Raw genomic sequence first — 16,149 nt, 5'->3', positions numbered from 1 at the left:
TGAATTAAACCAATGTTTTCTCCTTTTTCTCTGCAAGCATTTATGAAATTCTTCATTTTTCTTCCCCTATTTGTTTCCAAACCACATCTCAGACACTCCAACCCCAGCCAGAACAAAACTTATCCTCTCCACACAACCCTTTCGACTTCTCCAAAGCCATCTGGCCTGCAGGAATATGGACATACTGCCTCATTCTTGGTGTATTTTATGAATTATTCATGTGGTGGGAATCAGGAGCTCTTCAGCACCTTATAAATATGAAAACATACTGAGCTGCATTGTTCTATGCACACTAGGGAGTGGAAACATATATTTTTGTCAGAGTATCGATCCTTTTTTCCCCTTTCTTCTTCTTCTTCTTCTTTATTTTTTTTTCCCCTGAGTACATTTTAATGACTTCTCTAGGTGGGTTTGAGTGCATCTGGTCCTGAAATCCAGGAAAAGCTGCTACTGCCTGGTGCTCCAGAGGAGGTCCACCTGTTTCAGCCCAGATATTGTGAATACCGGTACAATGGGATGGATCAAAGTCCTGACAAAGCCTCTGCTTGGGGAGCTGAATGCAGTGGGAGGGTCTGCTTAGTCCTGTCATCATGGCTGAGATGAAAATAGAAGAACAGAGGAGGAAAGGAATTGCTGAATTCAGGTCTATTAGACTCTTGAGATTTTATGGTGGATTTGTAGTGTAGTGGCACTGAGAGGCTTCAGCTGTGGTCAGGATTGCTTTGTGTTGGGCTTTCTGCTGTCACTGGGGGACATGGGCTGAAGGAGAAGCAGCCCTGGGACTATAATCAACATCTGAGTGAACTCCATGCTGTAAGCAGATGTGGTGTGAATGGAGGAACTCACTACCTAGCTGTTTGTGTCACCCTTTTCCAGAGGACTTGAATCTAGAGATGGGATTTTACTGCTGGATGGAGAGACAAAGGGAAGAAGTTCTTCTTTCAGCTTCTTTACTCTTCAGGAAAATTCAGGCTAAAGTTCTTAGGTATACAGGCAGGACTTGGGATGAGACCTCTGTCTGTCTGCTCCTGCTGGGCTCAGGAGGAGGCCACCTCCAGTCCATAAACTGGCCTTCAGCATCTGTGTCACTACCAAAGCAGCAGCTGGGCAGAGGCATCACCTCTCTGCTGACCTGATAGGCAGCTCTGCTCCTCTTAGTCGGGCAAGAAAGAAGAGATTGATTGAAACAACCATATGTGAAAAGGCAAAAACAAAACAAAACAAAAAAAGGTTTCCAACAGTGTGAGATGAGCCCCAAACCCAGAAAGCTTGGGGAAATGTTGCAGACTCTCTGAGACTACTTCTGATTCCCTTCACAGGGCAGGGAAGAAACAGGAAATTACACTTACGGAGGTGGGAGGGCTTATGAAGAGGTCAAAGGAACTTCCTCATAAATCCTCTTTTATTCAGAGACCTCAGGGAGAAGGCAGAAGAGACCCTGCAAGTCCCACCACTTGTGATAGGAAGGTAGGACCATGGGGCCAGCTGGGTGGCTTGGGTTTGCCAGAAGGTTTTCAAGAACCACGGAGATGTGGCACTTGGAAACATGGTCAGTGAGTATGGTGGGGATGGGTTGGGGTTGGACTTGGGGATCTGAGAGGGCTTTTCCAACCTGAATGAGTCTATGGTTCTACAATTCTTTGATTTCACATGGCCATGTTGTGGGCGAAGGGCTGGCTGTAATGCTGATGAGACAAGTGATGATAAGTGCAGATGGGTCAGTATTAAGGGCAGACTCAACGGGTCCTGTATGGTCCTTTCATGGATCTCCTGCTCCCACCTCCTGTCCTGGTGTGTCCCTGTGTCACCTCATTCAGCTCCAGCCACCACTGCTGCCACCTCAATGGGGACGAGATGGAACCTATGGGGCTGCTTGCAGGAGGGTGAGAAGGAAGGAAATATTGATGGTAGATGGATGGTTGGACTAGATGATCTTGGATGGCTTTTCCAACCCTGGAGATTCTATGATTCTACGATTCTATGAAAGGAAGGCAGTGATTTTGCCAGCCAATTCCTTCCGCCCAATTTAACCCTTCTACCCAGCTACTCTGTACATTTCTATTTAAAAAAACAAAAACAAAAACAACAACAACACACCCCAATGCTGTGGCACAGCAATCTGGTCACCATGCCTCTCCCCATGAGAGCAGCTCACTCAGAGGTAGCATCTGTTTTTCCTCAGCAGGGTTTCTGCTTTCCTCAGTTTTTCAGTTTTCTGTGTGGGACTGAGAGAGGCACAGGAAGATGCACGATGAGCCCATGGGATCTTTCAAGAGGAGCTGGAGTTTGGGAAGGCCTTGGGTAAGGGGAAGGGCAGGGAGGGTGGTGTGACATCTTTGAATCACAGAATCATCGTAGAATCATTAAGGTTGGAAAAGACCTCTAAGATCACAAAGTCCAACCCTCAACCCAGCACCCCGTGCTCCAGTGTGGGGCTACATGCTGTTTTGCTGCAGGTGGGGGCTGCTGTATCCCATCACCCATCACAGCAGCTCACAGCAGCAGAGTCAGAGATATCCCAGCTGCAACCATGGGATTGGCTTTCGCATGAGTCCTGGCCAAATGCTAGATGCTGATTTCAAGTAGAATCTTCTGCTTTAATTGTTCCGTGCATGTCAAGCACCTTAACACCTTCTTGTGCACCAGGAAGTGCAATGCTGGTGGGACTGCCTTCAATTTGGCGCACCTAGCAAAGAGGTATAGTACACAGATAGAGTGTAAAGCACTCTGGCAGTGCATCTGTCTGTATTTTTTTATGACCGCAACAAATGCAATATTCTTATTGCTGGAATTTCAACTGGGTTGTGCAGGACATAGACAGAAACTCACTGCACACGTCCCCAGCTCTCTGCTGTTCTTCTGGCTTGCAGTGCAGAGGTGCAGACACCTGCAGCCCACAAATGCCCTAGGGCCTGCTGATGCTGAGGACCTGGCTGCAGCAAAGGGCTTCGCACTTTTGGGGCTCCCATGATATTGAGAGGAAAACCAGAGCTGGTAGCAGCTGGCAGTGGCAGTGCCAGTGCCTGGGTTCTCACAGCTTTCACAAGACAGGAGAAAATGCATTAGGCTCTCAAAACCTCCCTCTCTTCCCACCCTGCGCTTTGAAGGTTCTTTTGCAAAGGGGAAACTGAGGCAGGCAGAGACTCAGAACTCACAGCCATCATGTAACTAGTGATAGGGCGAGGGTGAGGGCCTCAAGCTGTGCCAAGGGAGGGTCAGGTTGGGTATCAGGAATAATTTCTTCTCCAAAGAGCAGTCAGGCACTGGCACAGGCTGCCCAGGGAGTGGTGGGGTCACAATCCGTGGAGGTGTTCCAGAACCATGGAGATGTGGCACTGAGGGACACGGTCAGTGGACACGGTGGGATGGGTTGGGGTTGGGCTTGGGCATCTTAGAGGTCTTTTCCAACCTTAATGATTCAATTATGACATACCCACATGTGCAAAACCCTTTCTGTGTCCCAGTGTGGCCATTCTTGTTTCCTTGCCTTGCTGTGAGCCCTGGGGAACCTGCCTCCCTGCCACCTCCCGCCTGATGACAGTGACCTCCAACAAAATACACTCTAAGATACACATATATGTATACAAACAAAGCATCTCAATGGTCGTGCTGCTATCAATGCTTCTTTACTTTTTCAGATTATGCCACAGACTCTCTGAGGCTCAAGCTGCCTTTTAGGCACTCCGATCTCAGCAGGAGCTCCTGTGTGCTCCGGATAATCAGCCAGCTTGCAGAGTGCTGGGATCCGGGCAAGGAAATCTGCAGCCAGCTCAGAATTCAGGGCAAAAGTAATGTTCTCAAATGTTACAGCAAACAGACTCCGATTCTGCCTACTTTTCCCACTATTATTTAAATTTTGATGGAGTTTACTCTTTCCAACCTGGCCTTTACAGCAATTGACACTTAATTGGAAGAGCATCCAGGGTGGTGAAAATCTCTCGAGCCAAACATTCCCTGGACCAGCGTTTGCAGCCCTGGCTGTGCTCTTTTATCACACCCACACTTGCATTACCTAAGAGGACAGTTAGGCTTGTGGTGTACCAAAGCCACAAAAAGCAGTCAATTAACTTGTTAGCTTGAGTCAATAGAGCAGATTGTGATTAGTTTGGCACACGGGACAAGTTAACATAACAGCACATCTCTGCTGTAAGCCTTCAGACAGAGCTGGAAGAGGACAAGGGGGACCTGTCTGCCTGCCTCTGTTAGTCCGTCTACCACCATCCCATGGCTTTCCCTCTCACTGCCCCCATCTCTTTGAAGGCCCATTTTCTCTTTAAGCCCCTGTCCTGGCCTATGAGGCATTTTGGTATTAGTGCTGCCTGTGGGATGGCAGGGCCTTGGCGACCACCTCTGCCCAAGGAGTGTGACCACAGGATGCAGGCAAAGCCACAGCTACCAGCCTGTGTGGTACCAACCATGTTAGACAGAAATCTGTTTTCTGAAGCTTTTTTTTTTTTTTTAAATATTTATTTATTATTATTTGTTCTTCCCAGGATTTGCTTGACATGCAAACTGGAGGATGCAGAGGTTGAGGATGAGAGGTGATGGCCTCACGATGCACCGGGGGGAGGTTCAGGTGGCATATTAGGAAAAATTTCTTCTCCAAAAGAGCAGTCAGGCATTGGCACAGGCTGCCCAGGGAGGTGTTGGGATCACCATCCCTAGAGATGCTCAAGAACCGTGGAGATGTGGCACGGAGGCACAAGATCAGTGGGCATGGTGGGGTGGGTTGGGCTTGGACTTGGTGATCTCAGAGGTCTTCTCCAACCAGAATGATTCAATAATTCTGTGAAACTAAAACTATACAAAGTCAGGCCAAAATTACTCTGGGGACCACCCCATGGAACGATCGTTGCACGCCAGTGCCTGGCCCCTGCTGCAGTGCTGTTTTGTGAGACAAGAAGGAGAGAGTGAACTGGCATTACCGTGGCCATGGAATTCAATATGTGGAAACTTCACTCGTCCATAGCATCTTCCACCAGATGATCTCAACCTTTGCTGGTGTCAAAACGAGATGGAATGGAATCAGTTTCTGATGAGATGTTTCTTTCTCCTGGAAAAAAAAAGAGGAAAACAAGTCTTTGGTGGGCTTTAGAGAATTTGCTTAATTTAATGAAACTTCGTCGTGTGGGAGGCAGTCATCTTTCATTTTAAAAATCATACTTTTTTTTCCCCACAGTTTTCTGTCTTTTTTAGCTGCCACCAGCAGAAAGCAGTTCCAAAGCTGCGTAGAACAGGAAGAGGAAAATGTATCCCTATAGATTTACTTCGCATTTTTAAGTCTGCCATGTCCTTTACCTCTACCTTTTTTTTTTTTTCAATAGAAATAGAGAAACTCTGTAGTGACTAAAATTCCATATAGGAGATGTTGGTGAAGTGCTGCTTTTCTACACCATTCCAGTGGAAGTTATGAGTGAAGCTTAACCATTGCCATTGCACGTGTGACTAAGAGGGGATGAGCTGTTTGTCCATAGACTAAATAAACCAGTGCAGAACCAAGAAATTACCTACGATGACTACAAGGCATCATTCACCTCTTCCGGCTGAGGAGTCTCTTGTTCTGTTCACTAAACCTCATGCACTTATTTCAACTCTATGGGATGATCTGCCTTTTACCTGTGATGATTTTAAGACAATGAAATAAGGAAGTTTGTCTGAAATGAACCAAATATATATTGCCCCTGGGTACCTGTGGGCCCATCACGGAGAAGGTCTCTGCAACTTTGGATGGCAAAGAAGTTATTTCTCCAAACTGAAAGGGAGAGTGGGTCCAGAGGAGCAAGATCGGATCTCAAACACAAAGTTTGAGGGGGAGAATGAAGTCATCAACCCCCTTCCGAGAAAGGCACGTATAACCACATTGACCTTTGAGCTGAAGGTCTCCCATGAGAGCTGTGCTGTGCTTTTCATGGAGACAGCATTGAGGCCTTGTTTCCATCCTTCAAGTGGGATGGAACTTCTTAGTTTTAGCCCTTGAAAATCCGGTCCATCCTACCTGATCTTCTAGGCTCCTTCGCAGGACCCCATCTTGGATTTGGAGCCCAGTTAATGGAGAGTTTGCCTGCCCACCTGCGACACAGAACCCCTCACTCAGAAGGAAGCCACAGAGAACTATTTTCTGTGTTATCCCAGGGGCAGACCATTGCCTGCTCCATCCCAAAGGGGCACAGATCTCCTGGTGATGTCTTTGCTCTGGACAAGTGAAGTCAAGGGGATTGCATCCTGCTTCTGATCAGCTTCAAGGGGTGATGGATCAGTGGGAACTAATGAAAAGCTTCTCAGTTCCCAACATTAAAACCCCATCTCCTTCCACTGTCCTCATCTCTTTCCTATGCTCCTGCCTGGTCATGCTCCATCAGGACTCACCTCCTCAGTTAGTGATTTTTGTTGCCCTTTCTGCACTGTTCTGCTGATCTGAAGGGCACCTTAATTTCACTGTATTTCTCCTGCTTCTCCATCTCAAACCTTCCTGTTGTACAGCCAATGAGACAAGAGCCCAGGGGTATGTTGCAGCAGGAGGGCTTAGTGCATGGATCCAAGCATGTAACCTTAGATGCTTTCAAGGATACAATGAGCTCTTGAAAAATGTCTTTTTCTTCCAAAATAATATGGGAGGTAACAGGGTTAGCTCTACGGAAATCTCTGAACATGGTGTTTATTTGCATTCAAAACTCAGTGTTGTTTACTGCACGTACCCTCATGAGTTTTCTGAAAGAAAAAGGGCAGAGGTGTTTTTCCATCTTAGTTACAAAAGGAATCTGCTACGTATGACCTGGACATTGGTATTTTGCTGATCTGCCAATGTACATGCCATCCATGCAGACTAAATCATCAGGAAATGGACCTGGGGATGCCCATTGCCTGCAGGCAGAAATTAATTTCAGGCGGTCTCTTCCTCTCAGTAAGACGCTGTGCTGCGATGCTGAAAGCAATGGGGGCAAGTTCAACTTGGCCAAGTTGCCATAAGCACAAGAACCCACACTAGGGAGAGGTGCATGGGGGCATGGGGAGACTTCATGACCACTCCGACCCCTCCGTGGTGTGTTTCATCTGCAGAGCAGGAGACGGCGGCTGTGAGCAGAGCTATTATCACTTGCTCCTAATTTATAGCTTCGGGCTGATCCCTAAATTCCTAAAAGCAAGGGGTTAAGATGATTTATTCTCTGGAAACACTCGCAGGCTTGCGCTGAGAGCTTTTATCATAATTACAGATGTAAAGTGTCAGTGTCCATAATTTTTCAAAGAAATTGCAGGTTACGTTTCTCTTCAAAACATGCCAAGCATTTTATGTGTGAATTTAGTTCTCTAAAAACGGAGATGACTGACAGACCTGCAAGCCTGAATTTTCTCTGTCTCCCAAAAAAGCATGCTTAACCCAATGCCAGCCTGGCCAGTCCACTCACAAGAAAGGAGTTTTGTTGCCACTGTTCTTGGATGACTCCATCTGACTCTCCCCAGACACAGCCCATCAGCCCTGGAGGTTTTTCCATTGGGAGAAACCAAGCAGCAGATCTCTCAGCTCAATCCCCAGGTGTATGCCTGGTGGACCAGCTGGTTCCTGGCTGTGGGTTGCTTTGTCAGATGGCAGTGATTCATCATGTATGGTTCATTTTCCCATGTCAGAGAAGGGCTCCCAGCTGAAACTGACACCCCCTCCAGAGACCACAAAGTCATTCCTCTTCCAGTTGCATGCATTGCTGGGAGCATAGTAGGGTGATACTGGGGAGGAAGGGAGCAGCAGTTCACGTTTCTTCTAGGTGCCATGGGCTATGGGATACTGATGAGGTGTAGTCCCAGTTGGGGTTTGGGTCTACGTCTGGGAGCAGCGGTCTCTACTGCCAGAGCCACAGTAAAATCCACCATGAGAGTAGAGCAGTGTGCACATAGAAATTAAGAAACCCTACAGTGAGAATTACCATTGGGCTTTCCTGGTGAAATTAGAAAAAAAAACCAGCAATGTCTTTTCTCCATATTGAGCTCAGTGCTTGCAAAGTTCCCACCTGCACAGCTGTAACACAGCTGTTTACTCTCCAGGCTACCTCGATATCTCTAAAAATCCAAGGGCCTGTGGTATTTTCTTTCTTAGACAACTTCTCAGTCAAAGAGTAGTGTTTGCAGTATCAGGAACTCCACCCTACCCTACCACTTTGCCTAACTGCAATGACACTTCTTGGAGAGCTTTATGTCCTCTGGTTTGATGCAGTGGTTCACCCACGGATCTCAGGAGAGATAAAGAGGTTAGAAATTTGCTTGAGGATCAATCTGCATTTCTCCTGCTTCAACCCATCCCTCTTCTATCCCTGCTTCTCCTGGTCTTCATCCTGCAGAGCCCTAGAAAGGAAGTGGTCAGTAAAGCAAAAACCAGAGAGTGTGGAAAAAAAGCCCTGGAGACTCTCTACTGAGGTAGAGGTCAGGCTTTGATGCAGAGAGGTTGGTACAGGCCAGGAGTTGCATTTGGAGGAGACTAGTCCCTTTCCAAACTATATTAAGGATTTGGGGACTACACAGCCAGGGAAAGACTTACATGGCACCAGCTGCACAATGACATAATTGAGAGGTGTTGGCCACCAAACCATGTGGAGTCTTGGGTAATGTCTTGGCTGAGAGATGCTATGGAAGGCCAAGGAAATTGGTTTTACTGTTTATGCCCATGTGGGAGGGTTGGAGAGCTCACAGTTTGCTTGGGTTTTGGGTAGTCCTGTTCTCTGCATCTCAGCAGCTCCCTTGCTGCAGTGCTGTTGACCATGCCCGTTCATTTTCCCACGTCTCAGCTCACCCACTATCTGAGAAAACAGGGCAGAAATAACAAACCACTTCCAGGGATCTGATTAATTCAGCCCGGTCTGCAAAGGGCTCCGAAACCCTCAGGAGTGGGTGGTTAAAGATGTGATGTTAGATGAGAGATGATTTTCATCACGAGTTTCCTCTGGGAAAATGGTGAAGTTCCTTATCCTCTTTTGCTACTGTTTCCTTTTGAAAGAGGCTTTTTCTCTACTTCACAGAATAAATATGTGAAGAACTTTGATATTCTGGAGCCGAGGACCATGTCTATGCTCGCAGAAGACAGCTATTGCACTCCTGGCTCTGTTGGCAGGGATTACAGCCTCATTTGGAGCTGTGCTGAAGTCATATAAAACCTCATAAAATAAAAATGTTAAAAGCCCCAAACAAAGCTCTTTATTTATTGTTTGTTTGCAATTAAGACCCTGGCGGAGAAAAAAGCATTACTCCTCAGGAAATTACCTTCTTAAATTCAGGTTAAAACCGGACTTCTTGCTGAGAGCTTGTGAGCGGACAGTTTCCAAATTCCATCTTCCGGGCCAAAGTATTTCATTCCTGACATGTGAGAGAGCAAGTCTGGTTGATGGAGCTGAGGGGTGCGGAGGAGATATCCATCGATCAACATTATGACACTGGTGCATTATCTCAGTGACTGTGGAGGAGTGATAAACAGTGATTTATGGATCGCCGAGGGACGGTTTTCCATTAAAGGGCTGTTAGGTCCTGAATGGGGAACCTGTAAAGATGACATTGTGGCCAGCCGTAGCTGTCATTGCTGGGGGGCTTTTATGGGGGCATGCAAATATGGAGACGGAATTTCTGCCACCCAATCCCACTGGCTTGGTCTGAAATTAGGCATCATTGCCACTAAGACAGTTTTCTGCTTTTGGGTCCAAGGAGGGCAGTAGGAGTTGGACCAGAAAACATTTAATTTGCCCAGAGCTGGCCTTGTGAGTTCAGGTCCTTCCATAAGAAAGGGGAAAGTCCTGAGGCTCAGTTAATTAATTGTGTCTGGTTATAAACAGGAATTCTCTTTTCCACATTCTCTGAAGCTTCAGGAAGGATGAGCTGCAATTTTTACCATTAGTTGAGCAGCGAGTTGTCTTTGTTGTCATCCACTATTTATTTTCAGGAAACTTATACAAACAGCACAAGCGAAAAGGTTGGATGGGATTGGATGAGAAATACATCCTGATGTTCTTGGAGCATTTAGCATTGATGGTTTAGCAGCATTCCTCCTACACTGATGCCTTTCTATCAATGCAAAGAAGCCAATTACTGTCTTTTGACATGCTTCCCTTTTACTGTCTCCCTGATAATCAAAGAATCATTAATGTTGGAAAAGAGCTCTAACATCCCCAAGTCCAACCCCAACCCATCCCACCATGCCCACTGCCCATGTCTCTCAGTGCCACATCTCCATGGTTCTGGAACACCTCCAGGGATGGTGACTCCACCATTCCCTGGGCAGCCTGTTCTCCACATACAGATCGTACCTTTTCCAAAACGTGTCCATGATGAATGAGTTTAATTTACCCAATCTTTAACTGTTTTTGCTGTCTCTTCATAGACATCCTCAGTGCCATGTACTCCAGAAGGCAATCTCCCCAGTTGGCCCCAGGCACACTCCGGTGAGTTGATGGTGGTGTAGCTCATGGATGGGTGAAGGTGACTGATCCCAGCATGGTTCTGGGACACTGTGATCCAGGTTAGCCCCACACAGCTGGTCTTGGTGGTCGCAGGACTTGCTGCTTCCCCCACCAGGGATGCAGCCAACCCTTATGTCTGCATAGCTCTGTTCTGGTCACCCCACCATGCAAACCACAGCTGGGCCACCTGAGGAAGAGCAGCACCAGCTGCACTGGTTGGACAGTGTGCGTCAGCAGCACCTGGGTTTTGTGGCAAAGGCAGCCTGCTGTCTCTCCATCCTGAAGAAGGACCAGATCCAAGCTGCAGAGATGTGGTCTGTTCCATTTTCTTCCCAGCTACTGTGTGGCCTTGGGTTTGTTTTCCTGCTCCACATGTCCCGTCGGTTTTTGCTCCTATCATTGTAACTGAGCAAAGATGATCCCTGAAATCTGCAGAATATCAAGCTCTGACTCCTAGATTGCGCCCGATGCATTTAAGTCTTATTTAAATATACTAAAGCTACTCATATAAATACCCTCAGGATTCACAGTAGCTATGCATTGTTGATTTAATTATTAGACTCTGGATTACAGCAGTGGCTAGAAATTCTTGGAATAAAAATCCGCTCAGCTGCCTGGCCTTGCATAATTACAGTATTCTGTTAGTAGCCAGTTATTTGGATTTATTAAGAAGCAGAAATATATTTTAAAAAAAATAAAGTAAAATCTAACCCCAAACTTGTTCAATATTTTTCTTTTACAAGAGCAGCCAGTATTCCAAGGCAGATACTTCTCAGAATTGATTTAACCAAGTGACTTTCAACTGTTTCCATTCTGGAAGGTCAGACTGTAAAATAAAAGGAAATTATTTAAAAGAAAAGAAAAAGGAAAAAAAAAAAAGAAGAAAAGAAATAAAATGAAAACTTTTGGGAATATTTTCTCATCAGCATTATGAAATCCTGTTTCCATCTACCCCTGAAGAAAACTACAGTTGGCTGGAAAATATTTGGGTCTTTTCTTTGCCCTTGTATAATCTCGGTTTTTCTTGTTTGTTAAAAAATCTGTCAAAAATTGAGAGGAAAACGCTAGTTCTTCTGACAATAATTAGTCTGTTTTTCCCACCAACAGAGACAACACAGCCCGCAGACTGTTCGATTTAATTAGACAACCCATTTTTTTTGGACCCAATTAACATATCTAATGGGAAATGTGACCATCTTAACATTCCTCCCCTAACGTATTTACTATGCTTAATGGGGCCACGCACCCCTTGCTGAGAACCTGTGATCAAATCTAATCTAGGATCCCATCGTGGAAACAGATACTCTCTGAACTACCATTTCTCAGCGTCCAGCCCTTGGAGGCAGGAGGAGAAAAAAGGGCAGCTGGTGCTTTTTAATTATACTCAAGCTGAGTGGAAAATGCCTTCACTTCCTATAAACGCTTTTAAGATTTCCCCCACTGGGACAAAACCAAGATCTGGAAGTACACATCATTTATACTGGGGAAAGACTCAGATTTCCCATCAACTTATAGACTCATCGAATGGTTTGAGTTGGAGGGGACCGTTAGAGGCCATCTGGTCTCACTCCCCTGCAGTGAACAGGGACACTCACAGCTCCATCAGGTGCTCAAAGCCTGGTCCAGCCCCAGTGTTGCTGGTTTGTGACTAAGGGCTCAATTAGCTGTTCAGTGACTTCCTCCTGTTCCAGAGAACATCCTTGAATAACTTCCCTGGGGCAAACCTGCTGGCTTTCTCCAGGCCCCAAGTCATATCAGGCCCTTCTGAAGCGTAGAGTCAAATAATTCTTGGAATTGGAAGGGTCTTTTAAGGGTCATCTGGTCCAACTCATGATGCATGACGCATCGTCTGTCCACGATCATGGTGGGCATTCATGATGGACATGCAGCCAAGACTGTATCATGGCATCACTGTGTTGATCAAGAACAGGAATACAAAATACTGAGTGATGTGAAGGAAGGTGTATAGAAACTGTTCCCTGATAGTCAGGGCACAGAGTGTTGGATTGTAAAAGGGAAGGGGAAGAAAATGACTTGCATCAGTTCAGGCTCTGAGCACCTGATGGAGCTGTAGATGTTCCTGTTCACTGCAGGGGAGTTGGGCCAGATGGCCTTGAATGGTTCCATCCAGCTCGAACGATTCTGTGATTGTGCAATATCATATAATTGCTCCGCACAACTCAGGGTGAATGTTTGTCCCAGGGACCGAGAGCAAACAGATTCAGAGCACGATGCGTTCACATGAGCAGCAAGCAGCCCACGCTCCTTTAGAAATGAGGTCACACAACACTCAGTACAATGGAGGACAGTAGCAAGCCCCAGGCTCCCATCTGCACCAACACAATGAGAATGCTCCATTGCATTTCCCAATACCATGGCCTACCTCAAGGTTCCAGATCTCTTAAAAAAATTACAAAAAGCCCCAAACAGGCCAGAATCAAAGGCCACGATGAGTAACTCCTCAGGTCCGGGCAGCTTTTTAATGTAATGGGACTATAATCTGTTTCCATAAACACACCAATGATCTTTTTGCTCTTTTCAGAACTAAGAAATTCTTTGTCCGTCCCCTGCCTGAGCCATCCACATCCCTGGAACATTCTTGTTTAGTCTCCTGAAATGTTATTAACAACCCCAGCGACAGAGAACCATAAATCCCTGCATCCCCCTGAACTTTACTGCACTCCGAACTGTTTGGATATTCAGTATCAACAAATCATCCCGATAAATATGATTTCTTTGATGGCATTTCATCAAAATAGTTTACGGCTCTGACATTTTGAGCGTGGATTTACAGCAGCTGCAGCTTGTGCAAGACGGGCGGTCACCTTATTGAAATTCACCTAAGGAAAAGAATGGAAAAAAAAAGTCACAGCAGCTCCTCCAATGCGAAGTTTAAAGAGATTCTTCTTCTTCTTTCCCACACTTTCTTGGACAAGGCAGGAGTTTGGGGATCCGCAAGACAAACATTGGCTTTGGCTCATCCGAATCATTACGAGGATGGGAGCAGGCCTCCAGCTCCAAGTTCTCAAGCAGATGCAGGGAGAGGTTTCCAGATTCGCTTAGCTCAGTGATGGCCATAGGTGGTTTACCACTTGTTTCTGTTGGGAAGTGGCTCATCTAGTTTGTACGTGTCCGTCTCTGTACTCAACTGTTGCATTGCTGCAAAGATTTCAAAATGCCCAAGAAATGGGAGGAAAACCTCACTGGAAGAAGTGTTTCTGCTAGAGAGAGGGATTTAGTGCCCCTGGAAAGGGCAGTGGTGGCATCTCTAGAACATATGTAATGCCCTGGTCCCTGGCATTCAAAACCAATGCTGAGCTGCTAACCAGAAAGGCTAAAGGTAAATTGGGAAGTGGCAATATGGAAACCCATGAAAGAAGAGGGGAAGGAAGTTTTGTTTAAATTTTCAAGCAATGCCTAAAGAGGAAGATAATCTGTTGTCTATATGTGACTGAGAACAATCTCAGGAAGAGAACAGCTATTAAATTCAGAGACAAAAGGACTCTTGGGGTAGGCTGACCATGAAAAACTCAGTCTGGTAGCTGGAAGGAAGAGGCTGAAATGCCACAGCAGTGAGATTCTGAAATGGCCTCATTAGGAAACACGAGGGCAATAAAGGACACCTGTCTGTTTATGAAGGGTTGCTTGTGGCTTTGTGAAGTAGGCTGTGACCATACTTTATAACCCTGGAAGTATTTTTCAGATTTTGAAGCCTTTGGTTTTAAAAAGAATTGGAAAAGCCTCTTCATGCCCAGATGAGAGGAAACTGAGGCACAGAGATCCACATCTTCAGAGATGGAAAAACTCTCAGATTCCAAATATTTTGGGTAGTTAAGTCTACATCGCTTGGCCAAAGCCTCGTAGGAAATCCACAATACCAGACAGAATTCAGGACTCTCAGAAATGTGCTGTTACCCAGAGAATAAACTTGAAAAAAATCCAGGGGAACTAAATCCAGTTGGACTTGGAGGTCTTTTCCAACCCTGGTGGTTCTATGAATCTATGACTCTAAATCCAGTTGTTGATCCACTCCCTTTATTTCCATGAAATGTAAATACTACTCGCAGAGTCAGAGGGGTGACTCAATCCCTAAGGAAGGTTAGAATCATAGAATCCTCAGAGTTGGAAGGGACCTTTAAAGGTCATCTCATCCAGCTCCCCTGCAATGAACAGTGACACCACAGCTAGATCAGGTTGCCCAGGGCCTGATCCAGCCTCGCCTTGAAAGTCTCCAGGGATGAGGCAACAACCACATCTCTGGACAACATTTCTTTCCTTGTGTGTTAAGTGAATACCTGAAAATTTATCCCTATAGAGGAGCTGTGCTTGGGACAGGTCCTGGTGGGGCTGGGAACCCTCCTGTACAGCCATCACCCCTCAGCATCACCTACAACCAAGAGTTTTTGGTGTCCTGTCGTCTTGCATCCCCTCTCTAGGACCTGAAATGTGTGCTTGAGCCAAAGAATATTTCTTTCCCCATTGTCTGATTCTTGATCTTGATCCCTAAGACTCACATCAGAGCTTGACCCCAAGAAAACACAACTTGTTGAAAAAGGTCAGTTTAGAGGAAATAGCTATTTTTATGTTGTCTTTTAGAAATGTGCTTAAATAACATACAACAAAGGTACTTCTCAGGGTGCACCATCTGTGCCTTCAGTGGTTCACTTCCTAAAAGGAGCTGCAACTGATGCAGGCAGGATTTAGTCTTGTCTGTGAATGGAGGGGACTGGGATACAGCTGTGCTCTCAGGCACCATGGAGTTCAACCCAAGGCAAAGTCCAAGGCTTGTCCACATTAATCTGTCCTCAGGTTTGATCAGGGAGGAGACCCAGGGGTGGGGAAAGGGGATCAAGCATGGAACTCCCATCAGAATGCAGGATGTATCTGGTGCTGTCAGAGAACCAGACAGTCTCAACAGAGTGGAGCTGACTCCTGGTCCATTTGGGCCAGAAACTAGAATAAGCCAAGTATACATGTAACATCATTAAATTAATATGGCTCATAGGGAAATAAAAGATAAGCAGTTCTGCAGTTCAGTCGTGGCAGAAGTAAAAGCTCCCCATCAATAGATTTATTGTTATTGTTGTTTTGGTTTTCCCTTTGTTTTCTTACTTTTTCATTTTGGAGAGAACTCTTTGGCAAACAAACCCTGTTTCGTCTTCTCATGAACAAATAAGTTGGGCTGACAGTGTTACAGACATAATGTACTTGGATGGCAGAATTGCACTTCTCTTCTTATTAAAATTATTACATCAATAACTGCATGCTCGTGGAATGAAGAACAGAATGACAGACAGCTCTCAGGGTACATGCATCCCTAGAAAATCACTGTGAGCAGAAGGAATTTTGATCAAATGCATTCCTGATAAAGCTCAACGTTTTTAATGTTGATCTAGAAATGCACCTATAATCCAGGTAAAGTTACAGGTAAAGTTTCATAGTGTCAAAGAATAAAAAGGGCTGTCCAGTCACACATAACTTATCTGAATTAATGAAATGTGCTTTCTTCCTATGCTTATGCAAAGTCACACAAGGCCAAAACTGGAAAATGACAGACTGAGAAAACAGCAACTCTTCAGAGGATTTGAGGGTCAGAAAGGGCTTAAAAGCACCAGCCACAAAGCAATGATGAGAGAAGGAGAGGAGGGGAGGAGAGGGAGAAGGAGAGGGAGAGGGAGAGGGAGACTGGGGAGGAGAGGCGGGGGAGACTGGGGAGGAG

The 16,149-nt window shown here is 45.8% G+C and overlaps 2 long non-coding RNA genes across 3 annotated transcripts in view; one reads left to right on the top strand and one right to left on the bottom strand.

The window, feature by feature from the left end:
- The window catches only part of LOC110398649, a 36,024-nt gene that overhangs the window by 14,303 nt on the left and 5,572 nt on the right, over nt 1-16,149 (bottom strand). For both annotated transcript variants that reach the window (XR_002438522.1, XR_002438521.1), the window contains exons 2-3: nt 9,244-9,433; nt 4,926-5,053 (exon numbers count right to left, since the gene is read on the bottom strand). This is a non-coding gene — a long non-coding RNA (uncharacterized LOC110398649). The remainder of the gene's footprint in view (nt 1-4,925; nt 5,054-9,243; nt 9,434-16,149) is intronic.
- Nucleotides 3,314-4,581, top strand: LOC110398650. The gene is made up of 3 exons (XR_002438523.1): nt 3,314-3,347; nt 3,639-3,788; nt 4,494-4,581. It is a non-coding gene; the product is annotated as an uncharacterized LOC110398650 (long non-coding RNA).

Source organism: Numida meleagris, chromosome 4 (genome assembly GCF_002078875.1).
Source record: "Numida meleagris isolate 19003 breed g44 Domestic line chromosome 4, NumMel1.0, whole genome shotgun sequence".
NCBI classification, from domain to species: Eukaryota; Metazoa; Chordata; class Aves; order Galliformes; family Numididae; genus Numida; species Numida meleagris.
The sequence above is the reverse complement of the archived record's forward strand: the minus strand, read 5'-3'. Positions and strand labels throughout refer to the sequence as shown.